General features: G+C 39.0%; 1 protein-coding gene across 1 annotated transcript in view; it reads right to left on the bottom strand.

The window, feature by feature from the left end:
* St18 (ST18 C2H2C-type zinc finger transcription factor) overlaps positions 1 to 13,058 on the bottom strand; it is a 251,543-nt gene that overhangs the window by 191,537 nt on the left and 46,948 nt on the right. The gene's annotated exons all lie outside the window — the stretch shown is intronic.

The raw sequence follows: 13,058 nt of genomic DNA, 5'->3' as shown, positions 1-13,058 counted from the left end.
CTGGAGGCTACTGCTCAGAGCTGTCGTCTTTCCTTCCCCTGTCAACTCTTCCCTCGTTCTATTTTAGTGGATTGAATGTTACTCATTTTGTGGATCTTCTGACACCTTTAATTGCTCTTCCCTTCCCACGCCTATTAAGTTTTCTCACCCTTTGATATTGGCATTAGAAGCAGTTAAATAATTTGCCAAATGATGTTGTACCACTGCTGTTTTCTGTCAGTTGCTTTGCACTGCCTTTAACCCTGCCTCGGTTCTGCTGTAAAGTGTTAAGTAGCATGGAGTGAGGTTATTTTACACAGAAGGTTTTTGGGCTCCTTAGAGCTAAAGTCTTTTTCACATGCCTATTAATTCATGGGGGAGGTAAGGGAATATTGAAAACTTGCTTTGAAGCTCAAAACTGATTTGTAAAAACAATTTCATCTTTTGGCATCTAGCCAGGGCATGTGTGCCCAGCCAGACCGAGAGCACAAGCTTTAAGAAAAAGTTACAACAATCTTCCCATATTCAAATTCTTTTAAACCCTCCAAAAAGTTAAGAATAGGACTAGCATTATTACTATTATTATCATCATCATCATCATTATTATTATTATAGTTTTGTTTCCTCGAGACAAGGTTTCTCTGTGTATCTGTGAGCTGTCCTGGAACTCATTCTGTAGATCAGGCTGGTCTTAAACCCAGAGATTCACTTGCCTCTGCCTCCCAAGGGCTGGGATTAAAGATGTGCACCACCCCTGCCTTTCAGATAGGGCTATTATTACTAATACTAGAAAAGTAAGTTTCTACAACCTGCCTTGCCTCCAGCTATGTTTTGGAGATATTCTGACACACAGGAACACATGGACACCCTCAGCCTTTCCTCTGGTCACTGTTCTGCGAGCTCATAGCCCCATCCCAATGTGCACTGGCATTGATAAGACATTTGCCTGTGACACTTATGTAAATCTCCTCATGATAGTGTCATGTGTCTATGACCCGACATGACTTTGTTTCTACTTCAGAGCATTAAGGACGCGTCATCGCCACTAACTCTGTGCTCATAAGGGCTGCAATATGGTGCACCCCACTTCACTCTGACCCATCTGCTCCCCAGTCTTCTAATGCTCTAAGACTCACTCCACTCGGAAGTGGAATGTATGTTTTCTGCTTTCTTCCAATATACAACTTAAAATCTGTCTGTTTCCCTGAACTCATCTTAACTATGAGTGAGAAAGGGGGAAAATGAAATGTCCTGAAGTGGATCTAGAAAGCAGAGAAGTAAGGCTTAGAAACACTTCTGGAAGACCAGAGAACCTGGAAGTGCCTATGCACTCTTGAATTTAAGAAAAAGACACTGAGAGCATGAGTGTCCCCATTGCAAGTGTGCAAATAAAAATATGAATTAGAACGACAGAGACAGGATGGCATGCTAAATCAAAGTAAACAAGATGCTTCTAGCAACCTTCTTGTCCAATCTAATTTCACTTTATTGTGCACATGGCCAAGTGAAGTTTCCCAGGTCACATTAGACTCACACAAAATGAATTGCAATCCATTCCTCCAAACATGTGGAGTTTTCTTTTTCTCTATTGGAGATCTCAGGATCAAATACTTAGAAAATGGTGACTCAAGCCTTCCATCTGGAAATCATTAGCATGATATGGTTGCCTGAATTGAAAAGGATGCAATTAATAAGATTTGACTTTTTAAGAAATTGATGGAACAGGATCTTAAAAGAGTCTAAAAATTTGCTAATAAATCGAGAACTTTTCTTTTCACCTATTTGTGGTAGACAGAATAATAACCTTTTAAAGATGCCCACCAGTCTAATGTTACAAATTCATGAGTGTGTTACTTAACAAAATGGAAATTAACACATATATAGGTGGCTTCTAGAAGCTGGGAAGGCACGGAAGCAGACCCTCTGGGACTCTGTGAAAGAACAAAGCACTGTCAACACCGTGATCCCAGCCTGGTGACACATGTGAGAGGCTTCCCATGTACAAAACTTAAATAAATTTGTGTATGGTGGTGGCACACACCCAGAAAGTCAGCATTCTTCAGCCAGTTAAAGCAAAAGGAACAGGAATTCATGGTCATACTAGACGACATAACAAGCCTGAGGTCAGACAGAGTTCTATGAAACCGTGTCTCATAGATGGGAGGGCAAAAGGAAAGGAAGGAAGAGGAAAGGAATAAATGAAAGAAGAAGTTTGCAGTCATCGGTTATACACCATTAACAAGCAAAACAACATCTAATACCTTTTTATTAACCAATTCATGAAAAAATTCCAACTGATTCTTCTGAATCACTACTGGGAATCTGCCCTTTCCTTGTGAACCAAATGGTTTATAATAGTATATTAGGTTAGCAGAATCAAGCCACTGACTGCATAAACATCAAAAGGTGTGAATATCATAATGGTACTACATTCCAGGACTTATAGTTTATGATCCTCCCTTAGCTGAAGTTGTCCGGGGATCCTGAAAATAGTCAAGCCATTTTCTGTATGTGTGAAGCCTTTGGGGAATGAGTTTTAGAAAAGGCTCTCAAATTCCTGTTTTATGTTCTGCCCTTGAGAGGTCTTTACACAAGAGAAAATGTATTTTCTACCCACCAAATTGCAAGAACAAAATGCAATCAAGTCAATTGGATTATACTTCAATTCATATAATCAAGCTTAGAATAATGCAACACTTAAACATTTGTGCAGTTTTAAAAACAATTCCTAAGCCTCTGGGTAGAATTTTACTACAAATTAGTCTTGTGCTCTCTCGGGTTAATTTTGATAAATCTTAGTTAGGGTCTCTATTGCTGTGGTAAAACACCATGACCAAAAACAACTTGGGAAGAAAAGAATTTATTTTGTTTATGCTTCTACATCATAGATCATCATCAAAGGAGGTCAGGACACGACTCAAGCAAGGCAAAAACCTAAAAGTAGAAACTATAGCGGAGGCCACGGAGGAGCATTGCTGACTGGCTTATTTTCTATGGTTTGCTCAGCCTTTCTTGTAGGACCCAGAACCATAAATCTGGGAACAGCACTGCGCCCAAAGCTGGGCTTCCTGTATATCAATCAACAATCAGGTAAATGTACCACAGGCTTACCCACAGGCCAGTCTCCTGGGGGCATTTACTCAATTGAGGCTTCTTCTTCCAAAATGACTATAGCTTGTATCAAGTTGACATGAAACTTGCCAGCACAACTATTGAGATTTCTCTGCCTCTTCCCACCCATTGCCACAGCTCCACACACAGAAGCAAGTTCACAGCTACTGCACAGAAGCGCCACAACAGACCCAGAGCTGGAAGGCTGGACCTTGCCTCATGGCTTCTCGGCCCCATTGATATTTGCCCTTGGGCCTCCTGGCAGGCAGCAAAAGGGTATCTACCCAACTCTGTAAAGAAGTCTGTTCAAAGAGCATGTTCCTGAGAAGTGTTTATTTAAGATGTAGAGAGGCAGGAGAACATATATCCATATATATTTCAAATGTACTATACTAGAACTTTTGAATTTTAGAATTTTCTGTTTGAGTTGTTGCCTTGAGTTTTATTTTTTAAAAGCTGTTATGTGAATGTCTAGGACAGAATTTCCAAAAAGGCCCTAAATATACCTCTGCCATTTTGTACTATTTACTTAGGCAAAGTGGGGTTCTTATAAATGATGATTGTCAAGTCTAAATATCAGGGGAGTTGGGAATATAGCTCAGTGGTAACTTTGATCCTTAGCACGAACAGAAAAAATTAAATATAAAATAAAGATTGACTAAAATTTGTAAAACATTGAACACATGTTACATCTTAAAGTATTGATTACTCAACTACAATATCATTGTTTCTGTAACTATAAACAAGCTCAGCTATCGCAGTGTGCAAATTTACCTTCATCTTTAGTAGATGGAAAAATTATGGGTATACCAAAGAACTGTATTTTTAAAGTTATGATTTAGGATTAGTGTTTGATTTATACCCTATGAGGTACCTGGAATTGTCTGGAGTGAGTAAAGGGTCAGGAAAGGGAATTTCTAAGTGGCTCTAGGAAGGAAGCCATCATCTATGCTCGATAAGCTAGTCAGGACTTGGCTTATTCTTTTCCAGGCGCTATGTCTGCTTCTGCTGTTCCAGACACAGAGAGAACATGTTTCACTACACTGTGCCCTCCCTCGGCAGAAATGACAATTCTCTGAGCCATCTCCCTGAGTTAACCCAACAGGGCAAGATCTCCAGCTTGAGCGTCACCTTCTTCTTGGGCACCACTGTAGGGAAGATTACTATGTGTGACCAGTGAGAACCTAGATCTTTTCCTTCCCACAGGCTCTGAGATGCCAAAGCTGCCGCCCCCAGGAAAGCACTGGGAGGAAACAAGCGCTCGAACCCAAGACTCCCAGTCTGTGCCAACCACAGCATTCACTCCTGCTCTCGCAAGAGTGTTTGTCTCGTTCCAACAAGCGTCTTTTTCCTGCCTCTCCTGCTTAACTAATTATATTAGAAATATTACCTCTGGATCCCCACCAAAATCACACAACGTGGAAATATGAAAGAACAATGTATATTTTCACATTTTGGAGAAGAGCTATAGGGATGGGGTTCCAATCTTGAACTTTGTTGCCAGATTCATCAAAACAGAACTCAAAAGGCCACAGCCCTACACTCTCGGCCTGAGAAACAAGCAGGTGTTGCACTACCAGCAGGATGTGGAAACAGGTGGGGAGGACTCATGAGCAGCTTCAGGAAAATGAAGCGCTCTAGCCAGGTCAGAGGCAGGGGTGCCAGGGAAGACAAAGCCCTGTGTATGGAAATAAACCCAGTCACAAGTCCCTGCCAGACAGTAAAGCTTCAGGAGAGTTGACTTTCCTGCTGCATTTCAAAGTGCCTGCCTGAAAGTGCTCCCTAATGTGCAGTTCAGGTCCCCACTCCTCATCTCCATCCCTCTTTATAGGAGGCGATTACAGCTTTTACTCACAGAGCTGGGAACAATGTCCTTGAATGTACCAACCATAGGCAGACCTGTCTTTAAATTGGATTATAAAATCTCCCCTAAGAACAAAGGTGAGGACCACACTGGCTTTGTAGAAGTTCTGTTAGTCCTAGGAGCAAGACTCATTGGCCAAAGCCCAAATCCCTCCTAAACAGTGGAAGAGCCATGGTCCAGAAAGGACAGAGCAGAGATGACCTACCTACTGCACAGTAATTGGAAACGAATTAAAAGTATCACAAAGGAATAAATGGGTCACTGTGAACCCAGGGTTATGATAAAGGCAAGACTGTTGCTGGCATGCTAAGAAGTCAAATAAAATAATGGGATTACTTTATTTAATTACAGATTTGCAGAACGTTTCTTTTTCTTAAATCTTCATTACATACCGTTGAACTACTTTGAGATATGTTTAAGTAGCCAATTATGTTTCAATTGAAAATACTAATATTTTCAAATATATTGAAGGTAATACTATATTCTACGGAGAAAGCATTATAAGCTAACACAAATACATTGTATGGATATGCTAATAAGTATTTTCAGGCAACAAAAAAAATTGCCATTTTATGCAGATGATAATGTAATGTTTAACCAGTAAAATAATTCCCTCATTTATTATAATAGCTCTAATTATAATAGCTGTATCATCACTAATAGCTGTGTAATAGCTTTATAGCTATTAATACTATAGCCTAAAATCAATTTACATTTAGTCAGAACTTTTGTTATTATCAAAAAGTTATTAAGACTCCTTTGATGTATAATTTTAACGTGCCCCCAAAGTGATATAAATAGCTCATCAATTAACAAAGAGCAAGATAGCACAAAAGAAACCTTATTTTTCTGCCAAACTAATAGACTTTGTTTGTATAACAAGTATTGGACTCAAAATTGTTTGAGATGTAGAGAAATGTAAAAATGATTTGATTTAAATAAAGATTTGGAAATTATCTTACTATCTTGAACTAGAAGCTTTGAACATATATTGTGAGGACTATGAATAATAATAATGAATTGTGTGCCTGAAAACCAAAATCATTAAAAAGAATCAGTGCTATTTTTCCTGGTTTTATCTTGACTAAGATTTAGAGACCATGCTGTAACAGGTAACATCATCATGTAACTAACAGGTAATTACAGAAAACCCACACAATAACAAACACTGTTCTTCTAGAGAAAATGAAAAACGATTAATAAAAACTCAGAGAGAGAAACTGGAGTACAACTTGAAGACCTGAAAAACCAAGCAGCCAATCACTGGCTCTTACCTCAGCCACAGTTCGAAATGACAATCCTGCCTCCAGGAATCCTCTGAATGAGACTGTGTCTGAGAGCTGTCTCCTCCTGTTTTATATTCCTCTCTAGGGCTGGGATTAAAGGTGTGCACCACTACCACTTGGTTTCTATGGCAAACTAGTGTGGCTCCTGAGAATAAAGGTGTGGGTCACCACTGCCTGGTCTGTAAGGCTGACCAGTGCAGCTGTTTTACTCTCTGATCTTCAGGCAAGCTTTATTTATTAAAATACAAATGAAATGCCACTACAAGACAAGGTCTCACAATGTAAATCTTACCAGTCTCCAAATAATGATCCTCCTGCCTCAGGTTCTTGAGTCCTGGGATTATAGGCATGAACCACTACCCAGAGACTGTGTGGAATTCTGCTAATTTGTTCATGTTACAGTAAGAAATTTCCAACAATACTAATAGTAAAAGCAACAAATGACAAACAATGTATAGGTGTTTGGTTTATAATGGGGATACTCAAATATCTCAAGTATTTTATTCAAAACTTTATAGTGCTCCCTCACACGATGAAGTCACAGAATCACAAGCACTGTGGTAAAATCCAGTTCATGGGAAGCAGCAGTCTCACAGCCTTTTGCTGTATGGCCGCTATGAAGTAAAGGCAGAGCTACTTGCATGCAAACTCTCTGACTGTGCGACAGTGGATCTAAGGTGCTAATTAGAGGCCAGGGGAAGGGAATGAAGCAAACAAAGGCATCACTAACATTCTAGGTGGACAGTGCAGGGGAAGTGAGGTTCTTGTCAGGCTACTTAAATAGCATGCAATCTAAAATTTACAAAGCATTTTGATCTCAAAACTTCCATTGAATGTTTCCTGACAATAACTGAGCATGGGTGACTGAAACCACAGCAAATGGAACACAGGAAAAGGGGACGAAGGTATATCCTGATGCTCTAGCTGACAGTATCAGAGCTGAGGTGCTGCAATTCTTGTATTTGTTAAGGTAGTTATTATGCTAGTGTTTTCTACAAAACCCTGCTGAGATGAGTTTCTGTGGTGTTTTCGACTTGAAATAAACCAACCTGATATAAATATTTGGGGTCGATTTTACAGATGTTATTGTTGGTTTCTTTTTCTTTTTTTTTCCTCGTTTGCCTTTGCCACCCAGCTCCCAAATAAACATATGGAGACTTACTCTTTTTTATGAAATCCCGATTTTAGCATGGCTTGTTTCTAGCCAGCTTTTCTTTTCTTTTTTTAAATTCAAATTTATCAGTCCTTAGTGAGATGAAAATGCAATGTCTTCTCATTCCAAGTGAAACAGCCTTCAGGAAGCCTTCCACTATCAGTGTGAGCACTGTTTCCATGTGGGAACTGTTAGCTTGCCTTCAGGTTGCAGGGAATTCTTCTGCACTCTATTTGCTCCTTGGAGGGAAGAGCATTTTTCCTGCACAAGGATTCCTTGTCTACCACACTGTTTTCTCACATGGTACTTGATTCCTCATCACATCAAATACACATCGAATCTGTGAGGCCGAGATATATTAGAAGAACCTGTGACACAGGACACCTTTTAAACATCTTCTGTGTGATTCTGGAGGCCAACACATGACCACATTGCCCTGTCAAATGGAATTAATGCTCTTTTCACTACCTCAAGCAAAAAAGTCTAAAAAAAAAATCAAGAGTAACTTCAAATATTTACTATAATCTGAGAGATCTGGGGTGAAATTTTAAGTTCCAATTAAAGAAGAATTTATATATTTTTGATTTATTTGAAGGGCATTTCTGGCTACTTAGTTCTGAAATAACCACACAGAAACTGTATTAATTGAATCACCACTTGGCACCATTATCTCTGGCTTCTTATTGGTTAACTCTTTCATATTAATTTAATTCATTTCTAGTAATCTGTGTATCACCACGTGGCTGTGGCTTACTGGCTTCTCTTTGACTCCATTTTCTTTCTCTCAGGATTCAGTTTAGTTTGCTCTGCCTAGCTCTGTTCCTCTATAGCTCTGCTATAGGCCCAACGCAGTTCCTTTATTAACCAATGATATCCTCTACATACAGAGGGGAATCCTACATCAGGGTGACTCATGAGAACAAAAAATAATCAATTAAAAATCTGAATGCTAATGGTGAGAGAGAAAACCAAATAACTTTCATGTTATGTAGTCACATAATTAAAGAACAATAACTCAGTTTTGGCTCCAAATATGTGTTAAACACTGAAGTCAATTTTTCAGGATCCAAAAAAATATATACAAGTGGCTGTAGTGAAAATTCAGAACAATGTAAATGGTGTCAATGAAAACCCAAGCCTGAAGAGAACCTGGAGTTGGAAACTGGGTGAGTGAAAGAGCCAGAAATGCAAAGTGTGGTAGATTTGGCAGGCTGCAAAGCCAAGCTTCACACCTGCCCCTACCTCTTTGTGCCCTCTTATACTTTGGCATAGTCTGTCAAGGATGCTGAGAATGACTCTTGAGGAGTCAGATGTGACTAAAAGACAAAGGAGACAAAGTCAATCTAGACCGTAGTTGGCTCTTAGTCTCAAATCCTCCTTTTTCTGGGCATTGGAATCATTTTGCCTTGTGTGGTATAAGGTTTCTTCGATATCCAAATCACAAGGGAGCACAAAGACAAATCAACATCTCCAAGTGGGCATGGAACCAGAGAGTGTTCAGAACACATACAGTCTTCGTTTTCCTGGCATCTATATGCAAATTCTTGCTTTAAATATTTACGACTATATTTTAAGTGGAAGTAACAGAAGCAGAAAAATGACCTCTAAAGACAAGACTAGGCTAATTTTCCAGATGAAGATGGGCATTTGAATATTGGATTAGCAGGAACCTAGAGGGCTTTTGTTGTGTGTCAGGCACTGTGGGAGGCTCTGAAAGAATGCATGCAAAGAAGAATCTTCATCACTGAGCAGAATGAAAAAATAAACTATTTGGATGCTCACCTTACTAGACCTGGATGGAGGTGGGTGGTCCTTGGACTTCCCACAGGGCAGGGACCCTGATAGATCTTTGAGCTGACGAGGGAGGGGGACTTGATTGGGGGAGGGGGAGGGAAATGGGAGGTGGTGGCGGGGAAGAGACAGAAATCTTTAATTAATAAATAAATAATTAAAAAAAGAAAAAATAAACTATTTTTTAGTCTGCAAGTACTGAGACTGGGAAAAGCACTGAATTAGAAAAAAAAATCTACAGAAAATGGTGAGAGAAAAAGGCAAGCATTGCTAAGTTGCCACCCATTTAACAGGCACTTCATCTCCAGCTCACATGTATTCTGAATTAGGCAAACACTGTTAATTTCATTAAAGGGTCAAAGTCAAGTTCATCATGGAATAAAATACCTCCATTGTAATATCAAAATAATTATTGGAAATTCAATATTCGTGCAGTTTAGTCTGCTCCTAAACCCATCTTTTTCCTTCGCCACACTGTGTTCACATTGACAAGCAGAGCACAAGCGACCTAGAATCAAAGGATTTAACAGAGTTCAGAAAGAACGTGCCTCATTACTTTACTTCAACTACAAAACACACCCAATAGAGTAAGAAAGAAAAAAATTACTTTGGCCAACGATTATTAAGATCTCTTTCCAAGATGGACATTATGATAGGAGAATATAAGAAGATACAGTAATTTACCTTATAATAAAAATTCAAACAAAGGTTGGGGTTTGGGGAGAAGACAGGGTTTCACTATAATCTTCAGCAGACTACCGTAATGACTAGAAAACCTCTCACTAGACGACATCTCTTAAAAGTTCTAATACCTCTAAAATGAATCACAGACAAGTGATGGAGGCTTTAAGACACACGCCTTCAGAGAAATTTTCACATAAACTATAGCAGTTGTGGGCATAAGACCTAGAGCAAAATTATGTGCTAAAAGAAAATAAAATATGTTATTGAGGGCCTCAGGATGAATAATATATTTATTGAGCATTTAACATACAAAAAGCACTTGCTTTTGTATAAATTGCTAAAATATAACATAAGCATAAAATAACATAATTGGTTTATTATAAACAAATAATTTAATTTTTGGTTTTTCGAGGCAGGGTTTCTCTGTGTAGTTTTGGAGCCTGTCCTGGCACTCTCTTTGTTTACTAGGCTGGTGTTGAACTCACAAAGATCTACCTGCCTCTGTCTCCCAAGTGTTGGGATAAAAAGCATATACCACCATCACCTGACCTTAAATAAATAAATTTTTAAAGATTTATGTTTATTTTATGTGTATTTTATCTTACCTATAGGTATGTCAATGCATATGTCTGCAGGGCCCATGAGGACTCAAAGGGGCCATCAGATCCCCTAAGATTGAAGTTAGGAACAGCCGTCAGCTGCCATGAGAGTGCTAGGACTTAAACCCTGATCCTCCACAAAAACAGCAAGTACTCATAACTGTTGAGATATCTATCTGACCCACAAACACAAATCATTTTAAAGTCAATATAAATAATGTAACTCCCCAAAGAAAGTAATGTTTTTGACATATTTATTATTATTTCTGTGTACATGTATGGTCATGTGTATGCAGGTGCCCATGGAGGCCAGAAGAAGATGTGGAGTTGCAGGCAATGACGAGTCACCCGATGTGGGTACTGGGAACCCAGCTCTAGTCTTCCGTTAGAACAGCCACACTCTTAATTGAGCCATAACTCCAGTCTCAATAGTTTTAAAACACTAGATTTAATTTTTGCAAAGTCTTCTGGGCTCAACAGGTCATGCTACCAAATGTTGAGAAGACAAGAAGAAGAAACAGAAGTTACAGCATTTTTATCAGAAAGTTTAAAGTCTAAATTAGAACAAACACCCTACACAAATAGACATACAAGATGCATGAGCAAGTAGAAACTAACATGCAGTAAATGTGAGTATTCAGAGATCTGCACTGGCCAGCCCTTGGGGCTCTAACAAGACACATTCTCAGCTGTAGCCACTAGGAGTACCTTCTGTGCACATTCACTGTTTCCTTTTAAAAGGGCCCTGCTCTCTATCAATGTAATCCACCATATTAATAAACTGAAAGAAAAAAAACCATATGATCATTTCATTAGATGCTGAAAAAGCATTCGACAAAATTCAACACCCTTTATGATAAAGGTCTTGGAGAGATTAGGGATACAAGGGTCATACCTAAATATAATAAAAGCTATTTACAGCAAGCCAACAGCTAACATTAAATTAAACGGAGAAAAACTTAAAGCCATCCCACTAAAATCAGGAACACGACAAGGATGTCCACTCTCACCATACCTCTTCAATATAGTGCTTGAAGTTCTAGCAATAGCAATAAGACAACATAAGGGGATCAAGGAAATTCGTATTGGAAAGGAAGAAGTTAAGCTCTCGTTATTTGCAAATGATATGATAGTGTACATAAGTGTCCCCAAAAACTCTACCAAAGAACTCCTACAGCTGATAAACAGCTTTAGTAATGTAGCAGGATACAAGATCAACTCCAAAAAATCGGTTGCCTTCCTTTACACTAAGGACAAGGGAGCAGAGAGGGAAATCAGAGAAGCATCACCTTTCACGATAGCCACAAATAGCATGAAATATCTTGGGGTAACTCTGACCAAGGAAGTGAAAGATCTATTTGACAAGAACTTTAAGTCTTTGAAGAAAGAAATTGAAGAGGACACCAGAAAATGGAAGGATCTCCCTTGCTTTTGGATTGGGAGGATCAACATAGTAAAAATAGCAATTCTACCAAAAGCAATCTATAGATTCAATGCAATCCCCATCAAAATTCTTCACAGAGCTGGAGAAGACAATAATCAACTTTATATGGAAAAACAAAAAACCCAGGATAGCTAAAACAATCCTATACAATAAAGGATTGTCTGGAGGCATTACCATCCCTGACTTCAAACTCTATTACAGAGCTGCAGTACTGAAAACAGCTTGGTATTGGCATAAAAACAGAGAAGTCGACCAATGGAATCGAATAAAAGACCCGGACTTTAACCCACAAACCTATGAACACCTGATTTTCGATAAAGGAGATAAAAATATACAATGGAAAAAAAGAGAGCATCTTCAACAAATTGTGCTGGCATAACTGGATGTCAATCTGTAGAAGAATGAAAATAGACCCATATCTATCACCATGCACAAAACTCAAGTCCAAATGGATTAAAGACCTCAATATCAGTCCGAAAACACTCAACCAGATAGAAGAGAAAGTGGGAAGTACTCTACAACACATGGGCACAGGAGACCACTTCCTACATATAACCCCAGCAGCACAGACATTAAGGGCAACATTGAATAAATGGGACCTACTAAAACTGAGAAGCTTCTGTAAAGCAAAGGACACTGTCACTAAGGCAAAAAGGAAACCTACTGACTAGGAGAAGATCTTCACCAACCCCGCAAATGACAAAGGTCTGATCTCCAAAATATATAAAGAACTCAAGAAACTAGACTGTAAAAAATTAATCAACCCAATTATAAAATGGGGCACTGAGCTGAACAGAAAATTCTCAACAGAAGAAGTTCAAATGGCCAAAAGACACTTAAAGTCATGCTCAACTTCCTTAGCGATCAGGGAAATGCAAATCAAGACAACTTTAAGATACCATCTTACACCTGCCAGAATGGCTAAAATACAAAACACCAATGATAGCCTTTGATGGAGAGGTTGTGGAGAAAAGGGGTACACTCATCCATTGCTAGTGGGAATGCAAACTTGTGCAACCACTTTGGAAAGCACTGTGGTGGTTTCTCAGGAAATTCGGGATCAACCTACCCCTGGACCCAGCAATACCACTCTTGGGAATATACCCAAGAGAGGCCCTATCATACAACAAAAGTATATGCTCAACTA

This window comes from Microtus pennsylvanicus, chromosome 3 (genome assembly GCF_037038515.1).
Source record: "Microtus pennsylvanicus isolate mMicPen1 chromosome 3, mMicPen1.hap1, whole genome shotgun sequence".
NCBI classification, from domain to species: Eukaryota; Metazoa; Chordata; class Mammalia; order Rodentia; family Cricetidae; genus Microtus; species Microtus pennsylvanicus.
This window is presented reverse-complemented; position numbering and strand designations above follow the sequence as displayed.